Genomic DNA, 22216 nt, shown 5'->3' with positions numbered 1-22216 from the left:
CAAACTAAGTTATAGCAGCGCGACTCGGAGACTCTGCTGCTCTGTGGGGGCTGCCGGGCGATTGCTGCCATAGTTATAGTGGAGGTGCAGGGGCGCTAAGAGGTGAACAACACAGCCTCATTAAGATGCAAATGGTCTTTTAAAGACCTGTTAATGCGCTTGTGCGGCTATGTGTGTGTGTGTGCTCCGAAGCTGTATCAGCCCGGGCTGACACGGAGGCAGGGTAAGATGGCAGAGGGAGAGGGAAAGAAAGGGACACAAAGGGAAGGGAAGGGAAAGGGAGACTGGGAGAGGGAGTAAGAGAGGGCAAGGGAGGGAGGAAGGGAAAGGGAGGGTGAGGGAGGGAAAGGGAGAGAAAGGGATCTGAATTTTATTGCAGCATCGTCAAAATTGTGAATCGATTATTATTTGCAATTTATATGCTCTTTAAAAAACATTCACAGCCTTGGGTGGCTACCCCCAGAAGTCTGTGACTTGACGGAAGTGGTGACGGCAAGCCAAAGGTATGCAAATCGTGAGTCACACACAATTAAACAGTGTAAAAGCCTGCACGCAATTCGCAAATCATTTAACCTGCAAGTTGCCATTTTAGATGCCAGATTCAAGCACCTTTTTATAAATGATTCACAAATCGATTGTGATTCACAAATTTTGTGTGGTGAAAATAAATCCACAGGCAAAGGGAGACACATTCATGAGTTTCTGACCCCAAGGCATAGGTGGGTGGAAAACACAAGGCTGCTGGCAGCAGTTTGGCTGTTGATGAGGTTAGGTGCAGGACTGGTTGCAGCCCAGGCCCTATACCCAACCCTACTGTGTGCAACCTGTGGCCGTGTGCAGAAGGGGTTGGCCAACTACAAGGTTTGAACCCTGCGCCCACTAGATATCTAGCTAGGTAGACAGCAGACAGACAGATTTTTTTTTTAGAGCCGCAATGACCCCACTTCTACCTGTGGTCCACATGCTCTATTAAAATATTTCCACTTTATTAGCATGATGTTTCAGTCAAAAATGATTTCATCAATGTGGCAGGAGCGCTTTTTGAGAAAATAAATATCTGTTAAATCCAGTGGCATAATGAACCTTGAGGGAGGGAAAGGGAGACCAGGTGAATGAGTGAGAGAGGGAAAGGGTAGGAGGAAAAGGGAGGGAGGAAGGGGAAGGGAGGGGAAGGGAGGGAAAGGGAGTGACAGGGAGGGAAAGAGAGACAGAGGGAGGGAGTGAGGGAGGGAAAGGGAGACAGGGAGGGAGTGAAGGAGGGAAAGGGAGACAGAGTGAGGGAGGGAAAGGAAGTGACAGAGTGAGGGAGTAAGGGAGGGAAAGGGAGACAGAGCGAGGGAGGAAAAGGGAGACAGTGTGAGGGAGTGAGAGAGGGAAATGGATACAGGGAAAGGGAGGGAGGGTAAGGGATGGAGGGAAAGGGAGTAACAGAGTGAGGAAGGGAAGGGAGACAGAGTGAGGGAGTGAGAGAGGGAAAGGGAGACAGAATGCGGGAGTGAGAGAGGGAAAGGAAGGGAGGGAAAGGGAGTGACAGAGTGAGGGAGTGAGAGAGGGAAAGGGAGTGACAAAGTGAGGGAGTGTGAGAGGGAAAGGGAGACAGAGGGAGGGGGACAGAGTAAGGGAGAGGGAGGGAGGGAGACAGAGAGAGAAAGAGAGCGAGAGAGATATATGTATGCCAGGTCTGGTGGCTCAGTGGACGAAGGTGTCCGCTGCAGGGATCAGTGATCAACCTCATGGTCAGTTTTTTTTTTATTGCTCTAGCCCCGCCCTCTCCCCCACTGACCACGCCCCCACTGGTGCGGCCCTCGGACACAAACCACAGTGTAAATTTGGCCCCCGAGAGAAAGTTTGTGAGTACCCATGATCTAAGTTCTCTCAAAAATACGGCATTTTCTTTCCCGTGTGTTCCCATGTTGTACAATTGCCCACCATTCCTGTCCCTGCATGTGCTATTCTGGCAATCGACTTTTCTCAATTATAGTAGTTAAACAAAAGTGCTATCTATCCTCCCGCTTTATTGCCTCCTCTTCCCCACATTGTTTAGATATTTTTATTAATGTTATCCTCCCTTTTATGGAGTTTCTTTAACATATATTGCACAACTGCTCACCAATTTAAAACTTACCCAAAAAAAGTATTATTAATCATATTCAAAACCTAATGCATTTACCAATGCTTGTTTGTTCTTCGAAGACCTCAGTATTGAACTGGCTGGATCCCTATGACCCAGGTTAGAGGGGTGAAACATGTGTTTGCTGTTTTAGTGAACTTTTTATTTTCGAAAAAGACAGAAATATTTCATCAAATGAATGACCAAGAAATTATAATTTGACCATTACCAGTTTAAATGTGCTTATTGTACCTTCTATGGACTTTTATATTGATACTATCCTCACAATTGCATCAATACAACAGAAAATAATTGACTACTCCTTCATTTTCTCCTAATCACAATGGTGTTAGGTCGACCGGACGCTTATAATTCACCTTTCTTGGCACACCAAACAAGCATGTCTACAAACTGCATTTGTTGCATGATTTATCTGCACGTGTAATATTCGAGCTGCCTAATTACTGGGTAACAGTAGAAAAGAGAATCCTGCCTCATGCATCTTGCCATCTATCTAGACAGTTCGATATACCATTCAGGAAATAATTTAGTATTATAAACCTATCTGAACCCTGTGGTCCACATGCCAGGTCAATCTTATTTTGTTCCTTGTTAGAAGAAGGATAGAGCAGTCGTCAGCTATGCACAATTTTGGCAGTAAAGAGACAGAATATGCTGCTAACGGTATTTAGATGTATTTCAAGCCATTTGGTGATCATGAAAGAACTCAAGATTTTGGGCCGGATTTAAATCTTGGCAGACATGTTACTCCATCGCAAAGGTGACGTATATCCCGTCAGCAGAAATATAAGGGCCCGATTCACAGAACTAACTTAAGACAAAATCCTACACTTACTATCATTTGGTATTCACAGAAGGCACTTACTCATTTCGGTATTCACAGAAGTTAGGGGCCCGATGTAGGTGGCCGTTTCAGCCCATTTACCGACCGGTAACGGCCGATTTCGGCCGTTACCGACCGGTAAATGGCCAATCGGTATGTAGGGGCCTAAATCCAAGGCCACATGTAGGTAAATCTACATTTACAGAATCAGTAAAATTACCGATTTGGTAAAATACCGATTCGGTAATTTTACCGATTCTGTAAATTCCATATGTAGGTGGGACTCTTCTGAGTCCCAAAGGCCTAAACGAATCGGTATTTTACCATGAAATCCAACTTCATGGTAAAATGCCGATTCCGGTGTGCATGCACATGTGAGCATGCACACCTATGCCATGTGGCAGGCAGACCTGCCCCTAGGGCTGTATGCCTGCCACATGGCACCCAATCCTGTTTAGGGGGTGCCAGGGGGTGTCAAAGTGACACCCCCTGCACCCTTGTGAAATTCGGTATTTACCGATTCGGTAATTACCGAATCGGGAAAGCCCATTGATTCCTATGGGCTTTGAAGCCCATAGGAATCAATAGGCTTTACCGATTCGGTATTTACCGAATCGGTAAATACCGACTTTTACCGATTCGGTAAAAGGGAACATCTGGATTCCCTACATACCCACCCCTCACATTTACCGATTCTTAATTACCGAATCGGTAAAATTCGGTAATTTTCGGTAATTAAGAATCGGTAAATGTTACTTACCTACATCTGGCCCTAAGTGTCCTAACTTTAGGACTCCTAAATGCCTTCTGTGAATACCCAAAGTCTTAAAGTTAGGATTTTTCTCAGTTTAGGAGTAGTAAAGGTAGGACTCCTAACTTTAGAACTCCTAAATGTCTTCTGTGAATATCGAAAGTCTTAAAGTTAGGATTTTTCTCAGTTTATGAAAAATCCTAACTTTAGGACTTTCGGTATTCACAGAAGGCATTTAGGAGTCCTAACTTCTGTGAATACCAAAATGGTAGTAAGTTTAGGATTTTGTCTTAAGTTAGTTCTGTGAATCGGGCCCATAAATCCCATTATATCCTACGGGATTTATATTTCAGCAGATGGGATATCCGTCACCGTAGGGATCTAAATCAGGCCCTTTGTTGGGAGATCTACTCTTGGTTTACAGCTAACCGTTTAGCACCATGACACCCTCTTGAATAACAGATGCCCCATATGAATTATTGACATAACATACCTGTAGGATAAAATAACCTTTACCATATGTGTAAGGTACATAAAAGCTAATATGATGCACTCTTCAAATTGTATGGATTTTGTATAGAGCAATGGATTCTGAGGACTGGTTTTAATTTTTATAATACTGTTTTTATTTGACTATTGCAACGTTTTAATCTTGTACAAATTGCAATATTTGTATAACACTAGGGCTGAAGCAAACTAACAGATTCAATTCAATTCATACTTAAAAGCTAATAGACCCCATAATTCCAAACTAAACATAATGATCATCTTTAGGACTTGTCATTGTCTACACAAGAAACAGCGGTACTTGTAATTACTGTGAGAGGCTGACCTGGTATATGATGTTGACTACTGTAAGTGGGCACTTTGTACCAGTCCAGACAACCCTTATGGTGATTTACGAGGTCTCAGACAACCTTATAAAGCTATCCAAGTGGAAGCTGTGGAGAGCAGCCTTCAGGCTTGGTCTTGTAGTAGTGTAAAGCAGCTTGTTTTATTAGAATGCAATCTGACAGCATAGATTAAATGAAAGACAACCACACAAGGTATTCATAAAAATATGTATTTATTATTAAATGCTCTCTAGTACATTCCAGTATCTCCCACACAGAGATATACATAATGCACACAATACTATAGCAAAGAAATAACAGTAAATAGCACTAATACACAGCGGGCACCAGATGGGGAACGAACCATATACTAAAAAGTGCTATAAGAACTGCCACTCAATTCAGGACAATGCCGAGAGGATGTAGAATTTCTGGGACCCTACGGAACCACCAGAGGTGAGTAGATAGGGCCCCCACGGAGAGCGTGTGCAGAGTGAGTCCACAACTGTGTGCTCCGTACATGTCTATGTGCAAGTCGTGGTTACATTTTTAAAGATTAAGGATGCTGCCCAGTGGACCCTGAAGAAACCCAGTGGAAGACAGAAGTTTGGAGAGCCAACCCACCCGTGGATACCATGGAACCCAAGTTACCTATACCAGGGAAGCCGGGTGCATAGGTGTGAAGTGGTGTCGGAAACCGCAGTCAACCCAATGGAGGACTTCCGGAAAGTGCCGCTGCTGGAAGGGGAGAAAGTGTCAGTGGAATCTAAACATGGATTCTTGGTGAAAAGTACCTGAAAGCAGAAGGGACAGAGTCTGGGTCACTGGAGAGTGAACTGGGGCTCGGTAGGTGAAGGCCCATCGATGCCAGGTGCTTCAGGCTAGATGTCGATGACCTTGACTCTGCAGCTGTGGGGACTAGACGATGCTGAGGATGACCAGGAGCTGGTTATGAGCTGTCCCACAAAAGATGTCAAGTGCTGAGGGGTCGGTGTCTGGCGGGAGCACAAACAAGCCTTGGCAAAAACAACCCACGCAGGCGGCCAAGAAGTTACGGAAGAGGACCAGAAATATCCAGGAGACTCACCACAAGCAGGGGAGTCAGGGCAAGCCCAGAGCCATGAGGGAACCCTAAAGAAGACGTAGTTGACCCTCCACAGCACCCACAGGTTGAAGACACTGGAGTCGCAGGAGGACCTTGGGCAGCTTTACAAAACAACAGGCCACAGAGCATAGGGTGTGATGTGGTTGAAGATCTTTTCAGGAGAAGTTGCCAGAGGTAGGGACTACTTGGAGCCCAATGCACTTGCTGCAGAATTGCCAACAAGTACGCGGAGCACACAGGCTCGGGTAGTGCAGCCCCCACGGTGGATTCTGACCTCAAACTGGGTAAGAGGGCAGCTCGGGCCTCAAGGGACTTAGAAACCCATAGAAACCTGACGTAGAAACCTGTTGAAACCTTCAGAGTCTGCGGGAGCTCAGGATCAGCAGACGGGTCAGCAGTGTTGCTCCAGAGACCCTACAAGGATCCGGAATGGTGCACAGGCACAGATGAGGCAGCAGACTGAGAGGGAGATGAAGTCAGGCCCAAACAAAGTCCAGAGAGCCCAGACGGTCAAAGTTCAATGATTTAAATTCTGAATCTTGTCCAGGATGAATCTAGGGACCTACACCCAGGTAAGCCCTTATGTACCCTAAGGAAAGCGTTAGGAACATTCAGGGGACCCTTCCAGTTTTGCACCAGAGAAGGAGCCAATGGCTCCCAGGACTGGTTTGAACTGGACTTTGCACAGGGACACCAAATGGGCCCCTCATGCAGACTTTCAGGCACTTAGCAAGAGCACCCACCCAGCCCTAATACACTAAATCGTGTCTGGTAGGTGGTCACACCTCCCTGTGACAGAATGTCTATTGTCCTGCCTTCCCCTCCTTGAGCTTGGCTCAGCAGCAGGAGGACAGATATGTGTATTTGGTCATCAGCAACCATTTTGTGCTGTCCGGGACTAGAAGGCTGGTACTGGGAACACTGAGAGCCTAACAGAGGACTCTCCTAGTGGGTGGAATCATACCTCCCACACCGGTTACCGGTGTGGGGGTATGATTCCAACATGTTTGACACCAAACACTATGGGGTTTGTAGCAGCCGTTTTCGAGATGGTCATCGCATGGCCACGTAATGCCCCTCTATATTCGTGTATGGCTGCTTCACTAACCACCTGGGAGAATGGACTCTGTAGGCTGCAGGGATGTCCGGCTCATGCAGGGGCACCCTCTCACTTAGAGCAAAGCATCCTGCCCTAAAGATTGTAAAGGCCTGCTATAGGGGTGACTTATAGGTTTTGAGTGCAGTGACCTTTAGATATAGTAAACCTATATCTTAAGTAAGTGTTGCATGCACCAACTTACACACGCTGCAATGGCAGGCCTGTTGGTCCATTTTGAATGATCTCTCATGGGTGGCACAATGCATGCTGCAGCCCATGGGAGACCTCTGGGGTACCTATGCCCTGGGTACATGGGTACCATATTCTAGGGACTGACAAGGGTACCCCAGTATCCAATCTGGGGTGTACCTAGGTACATAGCATAACAGCTTAAGGCGAAAGCAGATAGACTGGGGTCCTTATTAGCAGGTTTCCAGCAAGACTAGTCAAAAACAGCATTACATCCAGCAAAAAGTGGGGGTGAACACATGAAGCAGACACTACTTTCCTACAGTTGCTATTTTATCGACCTGCTTTTTTAAAACATGAAAGTTGTGTAAACCAAAATGTTGTTTTTCTTTAAAACCTTATTTTTAATGAGTATACTATTTTAGAAATATCATTGCATTGCTCCTGCACTTTTTTCTGTATCTTTCTTTTTTACACTTTGAGAAGAAGACAGTTGGGGATTTGTCTTCCCAAGCTCTCTTTTTTAGTAGTTCCTCCTTGATTTCTGCCTTGGAGCGTCTGCAATTGTATGGGAGGAATCTATATCTGTTGCACATTGCAGGTATAGGCTATGGGAGAGAAAACATTTTTAAACAACAGCTTTCTTAAAGCTTGACTTTTACTATTAAAATAAACCCTAGCACCAGCCTCTCTGGGTCTTTAATCTATTATCCTCTATGCCCAGAGCAAATTTTAACTTGGTCATTGGGGACATTGTTGAACAGGCGACGGAGTGTTTTGTCAACATTTAGGTGTCGGAAGACCTGAACCATCACACTAAAAATGTTGAGGATATAGATACCCATACCATCAGTGCGCAGAGAGGCATGTTTGCAGAATGGTGGAAAAAGGGCGTGTGGCCTCTGCAGGATTGCTAAGAGGTCTTCAGAGGCCACACCTCCTTTCTCCACCACTCCACCACTCTGCAAACACAGCTCTTGGTGCACTCTTGGTTGGGGTATGAAGTCCACTTTACTCCTGCGGAACCTTGGGGGCCAAGAAGTCCTCCTGGTACCTCCTGTACGTCCTACATATCGGAATTCCTGAGAGCTGTTCAGAGGCCTAGTCCTGTTTCTCCACCACTCTGCAAATGCCATCACTACTTAAAAAACCATAGAAATATACTGAAAAAAATCAAAGGTTACAGGAACATTATAGTTAGGAATTAGCATTTAAAAATCCTGTGAAATTTACTGAAAAAAAACAAAGGTTACAGGGGCATTATAGATAGGAAATGGAAATAAAAAACCTTAGAAATTCCCTGAAAAAAACAAAGGTTACAGGGGCGTTATAGTAAGGCTCAAGTTTCCCTTATACAAAACCAGTGAAATTCAGCAGTTATAGTTAGCTGAGCTAACTATTACTCGCGACCCTGCTATGCACTGCTTATATCCTCACATATTACATCACTCATGACGTGGTCAGTGACATCACTGATGACATCTCAAATGACATCACTGATGACATCATCCACAAAATCACTAACACACCCATTCACACTCCAATAGAGCCTTCCATACATCCACTCACACACAACAGTTTACAAACCCATTTAAAGACCCATGCCACTGTGTGCACACCCACTCACTGATTCATAGATTAGCACACACATTTACTCATGCACCCATACAGCCACTCACACACTGAGTCATTCACACATAGAGGAACTCACACAATACTCACTCACCCACATAGTCAATAAAACAGCCTCTTACTCTCTCATACAGGTACACACATACACACAAACTTGCCTATGTATACAGATACTAGCACACTCTCACACACCTATATAGTCACTGTTACAAGCACCTATACTGCCTTTCACATACCCAATTACTCATTGATATACCACTGACACATCCTTTCACTTACCCACACAGCCATACAGCCACTGACTCAAACACTCATTCATTCATACAGGCAGTCCCACACACTTTCACACACCCACAGAGACACTCAGACACCCGTACAGGTACTCAGACAGCCAATCCATCCCCCATACAGCCACTCGCGTACCTACTCATACCCCCATATAACCACTTAGACACCAGCTGACAGACTGATACAGACATTCATACAGTGAGTCACTCACCCACACATTCACAGAGACACCTAATCACTCACTTATACAGTCAACCATGCACCCACTGAATCATCCAAACTGGCATTCATACACCCAGTGATTCACCAATACACCTTGGTATATATCTTAAAAAATCTATCTATCTATCTATCTATCTATCTATCTATCTATCTATCTATCTATCTATCTATCTATCTATCTATCTATCTATCTATCTATCTATCTATCTATCTATATAAATATATATATTATATATATATATATATATATATAGTTCAAGTTCAAAAGACCTTTTTTCGAATTTCATAAAATTCATAAAAGTACCGCAATTAAAAAGACAACAAATCATTACAATATACATACATACAGAAAATTTTATAATTTGAAAAATATCAGAGTTAAAAATTCCATACAATTCAGCTCCAGTAAGACTAGTTTCTAATTTCAGGGATTTTCCATCATTTTGCGCACTCGTGTGATCAGTCTCAGAAAAGTGCTGGTGCGAAAAAATTAATTCATCAGAATCCAGGGAAACTAGCATTCTATAGGACTCGTTAAGTGAGAGTGGTCTATGTTTCTTAAAATAGGGAGTTAAAAACCCTTTAATATATCTAAGATAAAATTTACAAAAGAATAGGAAGTGCAAATGATCCTGTAAACTGACACCATCAAAGGGGCATGGATTAAAATCAGTACTATTTCGATGCCCCAGTGGAAAAGACCTTAACAACAAAACTACTGGGTTTGGGCTCCCAACAGCACTGCTTGCCACAAGCAATTTAAACAACACCTGAGATTGCATGTGCTGCCAATTCTATCACTTACTTTTTTAAGTTAGAACACCTGACCTTTAAACAAATGTTCCTGAGACGAAAGATGTCTTTTTACTTCTATTTTATTTTGAAAAAAGGAGATATTTTATTATTAGAATATCAACAGAATTTTTAAGAATTTTCACGGAGAAATTTTTGACCTTATGTACAATTGACAACTCATCATTATATAAACACAACAAAACTTTTTCGGTAGAGATCTTTTTTTTGGACTTTATAGACAACATGTAATACAAAACACTCAGTCACACTACTCACAAACCACACTATTTACATATCTACAAACAATACAAAAAGAAAACATATAAATTGTATCTACAATGTAATCTCTTGATTTACAATGAAGCCTAGAACCTAATTGTATATTTACAAAGCTATTCAAAAGTAAATATCATCCATTTCTTGGTTAGTTAAAGGCTTGAGAAGTCTACGCGTTTCGAACTCATATGAGTGAATGAGTTCTCATCAGGACCAAGGTCTCTCAGTCACTTAGAAACCAGAACAACAACAGTGGATAATCTGGACACCCAGTCATATAATTCAGGGGTGGCCAGGCTTTTGGGCGACTCTGGGCGCTTGAGCTCCGGCTCGTGTCTTGAGGCTGTTTGTTCAAGAAGCCAGTTCAGTGTTAGGTCACAAAATGGTCCGTGGCACTTGGAATTAATTTCTGCCGGCAGGGTTACCGGCACCGGGCGGCGTCCTGTTTACCAGTCGTCCGGGTCTTCCGGGTCCGCAAAGGATCCTGGGAGTAAAGGCGGCCTTTACTCCCAGGATCCTTTGCGGACCCGGAAGACCCGGACGACTGGTAAACAGGACGCCGCCCGGTGCCGATAACCCTGCCGGCAGAAATTAATTCCAAGTGCCACGGACCATTTTGTGACCTAACACTGAACTGGCTTCTTGAACAAACAGCCTCAAGACACGAGCCGGAGCTCAAGCGCCCAGAGTCGCCCAAAAGCCTGGCCACCCCTGAATTATATGACTGGGTGTCCAGATTATCCACTGTTGTTGTTCTGGTTTCTAAGTGACTGAGAGGCCTTGGTCCTGATGAGAACTCATTCACTCATATGAGTTCGAAACGCGTAGACTTCTCAAGCCTTTAACAAACCAAGAAATGGATGATATTTACTTTTGAATAGCTTTGTAAATATACAATTAGGTTCTAGGCTTCATTGTAAATCAAGAGATTACATTGTAGATACAATTTATATGTTTTCTTTTTGTATTGTTTGTAGATATGTAAATAGTGTGGTTTGTGAGTAGTGTGACTGAGTGTTTTGTATTACATGTTGTTTATAAAGTCCAAAAAAAAGATCTCTACCGAAAAAGTTTTGTTGTGTTTATATAATGATGAGTTGTCAATTGTACATAAGGTCAAAAATTTCTCCGTGAAAATTCTTAAAAATTCTGTTGATATTCTAATAATAAAATATCTCCTTTTTTCAAAATAAAATAGAAGTAAAAAGACATCTTTCGTCTCAGGAACATTTGTTTAAAGGTCAGGTGTTCTAACTTAAAAAAGTGAGTGATAGAATTGGCAGCACATGCAATCTCAGGTGTTGTTTAAATTGCCAGTGGAAAAGACAACAAGAATTTCACTGTGCCTGCTCTTAAACGAAACAAAAGTGATCTCTCCCAACTAGTCATAGGTAGGGTGAGATAGGGCGGGAGAGGTTGTCTGCACAGTTCATTCCCTAAATATTTTGCAACAGTTGATTTCTGGGATTCTCTTCCTATCCGTTCAGTATTGTAAAGTGCATACTGTGCATTTTTAACCTCAACCTTATCCTTAGATTCAATTGTAGTAGGGTCAGTAAATAAATTGCCTCTATCCACTGCACTCAGTGTTTTAAAAACTTCTGAGAGCCAAGGAATCGCCATCCCATAATCGCAATTTAAAAAATCTTTTATAATGTTTTGTGTAAGGGCGGCAGCGTCATTCCTCCAGACTCTGATCCAGAAGAGTGCTGGTCTGGCTCTAATAAAGTCACTGATGTATGGGAGATTTAATTCGCTATGGCAAATGTAATCAGAGGATGAGATCGGGGTGCCCAATATTTTTCTGCAGAAACGGCTTTCCTCCCGTTGAATACATTGGTTGCTTCCCGACCCCCAAACCTCCGCTCCAAATGAGGAAACAGGTAAGCACTGCAATCTAAAAATGTTTAAAATAGCTTTAGTGGCACCAATTTTCTTTGGGCGGGGAAGACTCAACACAGAATTGGTGGCTTTCGAGAACTTGCTCGTGGCGTGGGCCAAATGCCCACTCCACAAGCCGTTCGCAGCGAAAACCAATCCTAAATAGGGAAATATGGGAACAGATTCAAGTTTATCTGTGCCTATCCGTACAGTATTGAGCTTACTTTTGCCGGGGCCGCAAGACATAATAAAAGATTTTTTTAAATTAACCCGCAAATCTAGACCCTCCATAAAATGAACAAAGCTATAAACAAGTAGACGAAGAGCATTTGGTGTGCGGGCCATAAGCACCACATCGTCTGCATATAAAAGCACTGGTAAGGGTTTCCCTAAGATTATCGGAACGTCCGTAGTGACTTTTTTCAGGCAATTGGATAGGCCATTAATATAAATAATGAACAACAGGGGTGCTAAAACGCACCCCTGTCTCACCCCCCTGCCTATGTCAATGGCTCCTGAGACTTCACCGCCCATCCCGATTCTAACCCGTGCTTTCAGGTCAGTGTGGAGATAGGCAAGGAACCTGACAAGAGTATCGTCTAGGCCATTATTAGATAGGATTGTCCAGAGTTTGGATCTATTCACTAGATCAAAGGCGGATGAAAGATCCATTAAAGCGAGGTAGGTGGGAGATGATCGAGCAATGCTATACTTATCAATTATTAATTTCAGATTCAAGCATTGCTCCACTGTTCCTACCCCACTCCGGAATCCCATGTGACATGGATCCAGTAAGTCTGTGTCTTCAGTCCATTCAAGTACTCTGTTATAGATTATACATCCCAAAATTTTCAGGGTGTTATCCAAAAGGGAGATCGGGCGGTAATTAGCTGGTTCTGTCCTATCTCCCTTTTTAAAAATTGGGACGATAATACTGGTTGCCCATGTGGCCGGCATAGCCGCTGTTGGGAGACTCTTAAAAACATTAAGAAGAATAGGGGCCCATAAATCAGAATTGTGTTTAATAATATCTATGGGCAGACCATCAGGGCCAGGCGCCTTGTTTCCAAGGCTCTCTTTTATAGCTGTTACAACTTCATGAGCTTCAATCTGTAGGCCAGCCAATTGTCCTAAATTTCGAGTGGGCGGCTCCTCTGGTGAGGCAGCGTAAATTTTGGAGAAGTGGGTCTCCCATACATTGCTGGTTATGTTGCAGCTAATTGGGGTGAGCTTCTTACCCATTTCTCTTGTTTTCCTAACAGTGGACCAAAAAGGACCACTGCCACCCAAATTTGCACTGATCATCAGCGATTCCCACTGTTCAGAGAGCAGTGTTGCCTTTCTTTCTGCTAATTTAGTTTTATATTGTTTCCTGGCTGTCTGGATGGTCACTTTGCACCTAGGTTTGGCATTAAGTGCCTTTCTTAGTTCCCTATTAGCCAATAAGCAGGCTGAGTCGAACCACCTTGGGTCTTTACCTTCCTTAGGTAGTGGGACTGACAAAAGAGTTTTTATAGTAGAACACAGTACTTCAAAATCTGCAATTATGTTATCATGATTACCATTCGTAGACAGGCAAGACTTAAACAGATGTGGGTGTGAGGTTTGTACACTATCCAAAATTGCCCCACAGTCAACCCCCCTCCATTTTAGTCGTAAGCCATCAATTGAGGGTGTAATATCCCTTGCACCGTTCAGATTAATAAAAACAGGGCTGGGTGCAAGGTTCAGGGTTACTGTCAATGGGTTATGATCACTGAATGATGTCACCGTCACTGTAGTCTTTACTATACAATCTATTAAATGAGGTGACATGAATATATAGTCAATAGTGGAGCTGCTATCCCTACTTATGAACGTGGGGGGCATGGGGGGCGCTCGGACTATAACCTGTTCTCATGGCGTCATCAAGGGCAAATTCAGTTAATATATCACCTAATTCAGTGCCCCTGCTTTCCGCTTGGTCTTGGTAAGTCCTATCCTCGATCCTGTGTCTCTTTGTAAATTTTGCATTGATGTCACCTCCAATTAAAATTCCTGACTCTGTATCAGTTACAACACTACATTCCAGTTTTCTTAAAACCTTTGACAGTGCCAGAAAATTCTTGTTCGGTACATGATAAAAATCATTATTGTAAAAATTTATTAAATGAATCCTGGTCTTTGACTTTAACTTATATTCAAGGATTTGAATATTCGGATTATCACTAGACAAGTCTCTAATTGAACCACCGGCCAGAATCTTGATCCCAATAAACAAGCCGCCCACTGCTCGACCAAAACTAGGTTTGGATGATGTTATACTAAAACAGTGGTAGCCCTCTATATTTAAATTCCCAACAGCCCATTTCTCCTGAAACATAAGAATATCCATGCCATCAATTATTTCAGCCTCTGCAGGGTCTGAAAGCCTAGGTTCCAGCCCCGCCACGTTCCAGCTGAGAATTGATAACCCATGGATACTGCGATGATTGGTAGGCTTACTCCCAACACTCCTCGGTATGTCCTTAATATTATTAAACATCAAATTTACCATCAATGCCTATCATCCCTTCTTGATGCTCCTCACTATCTACCTCGATAGTCTCCTTTGATTTGCTTGTACTTAGATGGGGGTTAGGATTAGCGCCTTTCCTAGCCTTTCGTTTGGGCATACCATGTTTTCTAACTTTAGACGTACAGGGCTTTGATGCGTGTTGTGCTTGTTTTTGTTTTTGGACAGCACCCTCCCGCCTACCTCTTAGTTGCCTCGTGCTATCTGCGAGTATTTCATCTGGGGTAGGATCAATAGGTAGGTTGGGAGTTTTCTCCAGATCTGTACTTGTGTCTGTCTCAGAATCTATAAATGGAATTGATGCAGATAGATTTACCTCACTTGGTATAGTGTGGATATCAGCACGTGCATCAATTAAGGGTCTAATGTTACTAGGTCTAGCCTGGAGAGGTGTAGTTGCCGATGCAATAAGACCAAGGGATGAACGTTTAACTTGGGCTAGATCTTGCGAAACCCTGCGTTCCAAGAGTAAAATACCCTGGTCTATAGCATCGTTGGCTCTGGTTATAAAGTTGTCTAGAGGGCCAATCACTGAAGCTCCCCCAGCTGCGGTTTTACTGCGAGTGCCCCTTGGAGACATGATAATGGAATACTAATATAGTAATCAATTCACAATATAGATTCCAATAACAATTCTATTCAGGCAGGACAGGAGACAATTGATGCAAGGAGATAGACCGTGCACCATATAGTACAATGAAAGTCAAGAAGAGCAAATCAATAGGGTATAAATCGGCGTATTGCCCCTCTCAGTGCATGTGTGGAAAGGGGATAAATGTATGCCACAGTGCATCCACAAATGTCTAACAGTCAGAGGTTGTTCAAGTACCTTGGTTGATGATGTTAGGGGGGTGCGCCCGCCCCCACCTCCTCAGGCCTCAGAGGGCCACAGAAGGCCCACCCTTTGCCCGGGCTTAGCTCGGCGTCCTGCTCGCGTCCCGCGAGACGGGATCTCGGGTGTCTTTTTGTGCCTCCTGGCGCTCGGATGACGTCGCTGGTAGTGCGCCGCCGCAGAGGCTGCCGGGATTAGCAGTCCCGGGGCGGCAGCGTCGATGGCGAGGGTGTGGCTGTGCTCCGGCGCACTTATCCCGCTCAAAGTGACTCTTGGCGGTAGACTCGGCAAGCAGATTTTCCCCCGGCAGTAGTTCAGGTGAGCATATATATATATATATAGTAGGTATATATAGTTAGGATTTTTTCTCTATGGGATTTTTGAAAATTCTATTTCTAATAACTTTGGCGTTTGTGGACGTAACTGGCTGAAATTTTCAGGAAAATGAAACATTTTGTTTCTGAGCAGCCCCTGACAATTTGGGGGGGTTTCATCAAGGGGGGGCCGAGAAAAAAGGGGGGTCCCAAAACGCGTTTTTCCCATGTTAATTTCCATAGGGCGGTTGGCCTCACTTTTAGCTCGAACGGCTGAATGGATTTGCACGAAACTTGGCAAAATTGTAGGGACTGTTAGCCCGATGTGCCTTTGCTAGGTCTCAATATATGTGCTCCAGTGGATTTTGAGTAATTTAGGTTCAAAAAAAGATATATATCTGGGCGGAGCCTAACCACACATCTGATCTGACTGGCTGTCAGCACTTCATCCAAGAAGTGTTGGCAGCCATCTTGGGACCAATATACATGATAGCACCTCATTAAAAAGCATTGTAGTTAATAGAGGGTTTTAGGACTTTAGTTACATTATAAATCATTTGTTGATGGTACCATACTCGTTTTAGGAATTGTGGTGGGTTCTAAGGTGATTTTACCATGTGAAAAAACCTTCTGCTGTGATATCATGAATATTGTTTGAAAGAAAACTAATATCTCATGATTTTCCCACAGTGGTTTGGAAGGGGATCTATAAGCTAAACTGAAAGCATATTTTCTGTAAATTCACATTATCTTTCTCAGTCATGTGAAAATGAAGTCTGACATTCTCAGTAAAACATGTACATCCAACAAGGACAGAGACTGTCAGTTGATTCCTTTGTGTTCTACTGCAGCCTCCTAGAGTGTTCTAAAGAACAACTAGAGCGCTAACAGTCCTACTTATTACAAAGGTATGGCACACCTGAAGCCATCTTGATTGGAATAAAGTGGTAACTCTTAAAACATTTAATTTAAAAAGAAACAACATGAGGGGGTATATTTTGCCATAGAAAGCATGATAAGTGCTGCAGAATGAAAAATTAGGGCACATTTTGAGTGACTTCTCAAATCCTTTTCTATTTCATTAAAACATTCTGACATGCAGTCTCCCAAAATGGCCACCAGAGACAAAAGAGCCCAAATGTAGCCCAAATATCACCCAGATGTAGCCCAAGTATAGCCCAATGACAGAATGTCCCAGAGTGTTCTAAAGAACAACTAGAGCGCTAACAGTCCTACTTATTACAAAGGTATGGCACACCTGAAGCCATCTTGATTGGAATAAAGTGGTAACTCTTAAAACATTTAATTTAAAAAGAAACAACATGAGGGGGTATATTTTGCCATAGAAAGTATGATTAGTGCTGCAGAATGAAAAATTAGGGCACATTTTGAGTGACTTCTCAAATCCTTTTCTATTTCATTAAAACATTCTGACATGCAGTCTCCCAAAATGGCCACCAGAGACAAAAGAGCCCAAATGTAGCCCAAATATCACCCAGATGTACCCCAAGAATAGCCCAATGACAGAATGTCCCAGAGTGTTCTAAAGAACAACTAGAGCGCTAACAGTCCTACTTATTACAAAGGTATAGCACACCTGGAGCCATCGTGATGGGAATAAAGTGGTAACTCTTAAAACATTTAATTTAAAAAGGAACAAAATGAGGGGGTATATTATGCAATAGAAGGTATTATTAGTGCTGCAGAAAGAAAAATTAGGGCACATTTTGAGTGACTTTTCAAATCCTCTTCTATTTCATTAAAAAATTCTGACATGCAGTCTCCCAAAATGGCCACCAGAGACAAAAGAGCCCAAATGTAGCCCAAATATCACCCAGATGTAGCCCAAGTATAGCCCAATGACAGAATGTCCCAGAGTGTTCTAAAGAACAACTAGAGCGCTAACAGTCCTACTTATTACAAAGGTATGGCACACCTGAAGCCATCTTGATTGGAATAAAATGGTAACTCTTAAAACATTTAATTTAAAAAGGAACAAAATGAGGGGGTATATTTTGCCATATGAATTATGATTAGTGCTGGAGAAAGAAAAATTAGGGCACATTTTGAGTGACTTCTCAAACCCTCTTCAATTTCATTAAAGAATTCTGACATACAGTCTCCCAAGATGGCCACCAGAGACAAAAGAGCCTAAATGTAGCCCAAATATCACCCAGATGTACCCCAAGTATAGCCCAATGACAGAATGTCCCAGAGTGTTCTAAAGAACAACTAGAGCGCTAACAGTCTTACTTATGACAAAAGTATGGCACACCAGAATCCATCTTGATTGGAATGAAGTGGTAAGTCTGAAAACACTCAATTTAAAAAGGAACAACATGAGGGGGTTAATTTTGCCATAGAAAGTATGATTAGTGCTTCAGAAAGAAAAATTAGGGATCATTTTGAGTGACTTCTCAAATCCTCTTCTATTTCATTAAAAAAATTCTGACATGCAGACTGAAACATGCACTTTGAATACCAGCAGCAGACGTCCCTGGTGAGCAGTAGCTTTACTACAGTGATTTAATGTGCAACTAGAGTGCTAACATTCAGAATTTATGGCAAATGTGTGACACATCTGAATACCTTCTTGATGGAACCAAAGTAAACAAGCATTGAAAATGCAATAGATCTCGCCCTCGTTTAAGTTAAAGCCATTCTGTTTGTAATGAGGTGGCTTTTTAGCTTTGCTTTTATTAGTGTTTTTTCAACTTTCATGTAAATAACATGCATCTGTATGCATATAAGTATATGTATGCATGCATTTATGTTTGTATTTATATAGATATACAGATGATATATGTTTATATATGTATGTATATATATATATTCACTGAAAAAACCATAGGCTATAGACCATATATAGTTAGGAATTAGCATTTACAAAACCTTGAAAATTCACTGAAAAAACCATAGGTTATAGACCATATATAGTTAGGAATTAGCATTTACAAAACCTTGAAAATTCACTGAAAAAACCATAGGTTATAGACCATATATAGTTAGGAATTCGCATTTACAAAACCTTATTTTACTCACACAAAACCATTGAAATTCCATATATAGTTAGTTGCACTAACTATATATCGCGCACCCGCAATCCACTGCTGATGATGTCACATATTACATCATTCATGACATGGTCAGTGACATCACTGATGACATCACTGATGACATCTCATGTCTTCTATGTCAATAGCCATTTGAAATCAACATGTTTTTAAGCATTTCATTTTCAACATAATAGAGAAAGGACTATTGCGCTTCTCTTTACTCAGCGCCATTTTGAAGTGTCACATACTTCTTTACAATGTATAGTGCTTCATCAACTACTGTGGAATCATGTTTCTAACCATTCCACCTGTGTAAAATTACACATACTCAGATACATTTCTGTCGTATTTCATAACCAAATATTTGTATGTTGTCATATATGACTTATAGTTACCAGGTTGTTGCCGTGTATCGGCTATTGCGACAGTGGTTCTGATTATTTTCTATCCTTGTCTGTGGTTCAGTTAAATTCCTATGTCAAAGACACCAAAGATTTTTTTAATAAAATACACATATTACGATGGAAACCGGACTATGTACTCATGGTATTGGACATCACAAGTCTCTATACATGCATAGAACATACGAAAGGGGTGGAGGCTACGAAATTCTACTTAAATAAAAGACAGCTGAGGTATGCACAACATAACCTCATGTCAGTAGAATTCTTGGAATTTTGCCTGATGTATAACATCTTCCTATTTGAGAAGCAATACTACAAACAACTTTCCGGTAAGGCGATGGGCACACGCTTTGCCCCCAGCTATGTGAACTTGTTCGTAGGCTGGTGGGAGGAGCGAGTGCCAAGAACCTACCAGGATGAAACAACTAGTGGTACAGTCATTGAATGATATCGATACGTCGATGACTTGTTCATTGTTTGGCAGGGAACGGAAGACGCAGCCCTCAAATATATCAACCAGCTCATTAGGAATGGTATCAATGTGCACTTCTTGGGTACAGTTCGTCCAGTGGCAGTGGACTAACTGGACCTGAGAGTGTTTATTGATGAGGGCAACATTGAAACAGTCCTGTATCGTAAATTGACAGCAGGGAACTCCATTGTGTTTGCGACAAGCAGTCACCTTCAGAAATTAGTGCAAAGTATACCTTACAGTGAATTTCCTAGGCTTAAGAGGAATTGCACACGTGATCATGATTTTGAGGTAGCAGCATCTGAATGTATAGATAGGTTCATAGTGAGAGGATATAATCCTATCACATTGAACACTACACTGTGCAAAGTTAGAGCTATACCAAGAGACACACTGTTAGCGGATAAAAAGGCTAATAAGAAAGACAAAGGCAAATTTCAATTAATCACGCCTTATTCTGCAGAGGCCAATCATTTGAAATCTATGCTTAGAAAGAATTGGCATATCCTAAAAACGGACAGTGTGATAGGAGAGGATATTCTGAACTTCCCACTAGTGACCTTCAAAAAAGAAAGATCCATTAGTGATAAGTTGGTAAAAAGACATCTGGAAAAGATACCAATCAAGAACAAGTACCCTCAAAGAGATGATGGGTTTTGATCCTTGTAGTCGATGTTAAGCCTGTTCCAATAGCAAAAGGATTTAAACATATACTATACCAGACACAGGGATGTTAAAGCACATAAATAAATTCATAACATGTAGCACGCCCTATGTAGTGTACTGCCTGGTCTGCTCCTGTGGGCTGCGTTACATAGGCAGTACAGTACATCAATTGAAAATAAGAGTACTAGAACATATGAGGGCAATTGACAAGCTAGATCAATCTTATCCAGTGGCGCGACACTTCCCCGAAAAACATCGAAGTGATAGAAATGAGCTACAATGTTTTGGTCTAGATCATGTTCCCACGAATATCAGAGGAGGAGACAGACTAAAGAAGCTACGGAGGCTCGAATCACCATACATAATAGAACTCCAAACGAAAACTCCTGGGGGATTAAACAGTGGGGAGGAATTGACTGTTCACATAGGAATATGAAAAACTTGAAAACTGTATGAATTTGTAGAATGTTTGTCGGATATGGAGACGTAAATGGGATCAAGAGATGGTAATTATTATCATTGTTCTATTTATTGTCTAATCATTGAAGTACGTCTCTTACCTGGAATGATGTAGTAACATGCCACAATATGATCATTAATGAATCATGAAATTATGCATAGGAACCTCAGGGATTTGAAATTTTGAAAATGTGAATTTTGAATTGGAATATTTGTTGATTAGAAAAGTATAAGATTACTGGTTGATTCGCGAAGGTTAATCTCAATTTTACTTTTAATGTGATTCAAAGTCAGAACTGAATAGGGAAGGGACATAAGCCAATCCACGGCAAGATGAATTTGAGCCTCAGAACCACTGTGGCAATAGCCGATACACGGCAACAACCTGTTAACTATAAGTCATATATGATAATATACAAAAATGTGGTTATGAAATACTACAGAAATGTATCTGAGTATGTGTAATTTTACACAGGTGGAATGGTTAGTAGCATGATTCCACAGTAGTTGATGAAGCAGTATCCATTGTATAGAAGTATGTGACACTTCAAAATGGAGCTGAGTAAAGAGAAGCGCGATAGTCCTTTCTTTATTATGCTGAAAATGAAATGCTTAAAAACATGTCGATTTCAAATGGCTATTGACATAGAAGAAGGCACCTTGCCGAAACGCAAACGCGCCTGTTGCTTGTTGGTTAATAAACAACCTTCAAAAAATTCCCCGCGAGTGCGGATTATTACTTTTGGAAAACGAAGGATTTTGGTGCTGCAATAAATATATATATATATATTTTCACTGAAAAAAACAAAGGCTACAAGCATGTTATAGTTAGGCTCAGGTTATATATATATATATATATATATATATATATATATATATATATATATATATATATATATATATATATATATATATATATATATATAGATATATATATATATATATATAGATAGATATATATATATATATATATATCAAAGAACAGCAAGTTCCGGTTAATGCTCAATCTCGTTCGCGGGTGGGTCGGCGTAGGGCTACCGGTCACCCAATCCATTCACTGGTACATTTCCCCATTTGGAAAAAACGTCGCCAACACACAAAAAGTTGCTGTGCACGGTAGATTTAATGGCAGGAAAACAACGCGTTTCGCTTTGCAGCTTGATCACGTGATCAAGCTGCAAAGCGAAACGCGTTGTTTTCCTGCCATTAAATCTACCGTGCACAGCAACTTTTTGTGTGTTGGCGACGTTTTTTCCAAATGGGGAAATGTACCAGTGAATATATATATATATATATATATATATATATATATATATATATATATATATATATATATATATATATATATATATATATATATATATATATATATATATATATATATATCCCAGCTCCTTTTCTTACATCCAAAGAAAAAAGCACTCACAGGGGCAA

This window comes from Lissotriton vulgaris, chromosome 3_1 (genome assembly GCF_964263255.1).
Source record: "Lissotriton vulgaris chromosome 3_1, aLisVul1.2, whole genome shotgun sequence".
In the NCBI taxonomy this organism is placed as follows: Eukaryota; Metazoa; Chordata; class Amphibia; order Caudata; family Salamandridae; genus Lissotriton; species Lissotriton vulgaris.
This window is presented reverse-complemented; position numbering follows the sequence as displayed.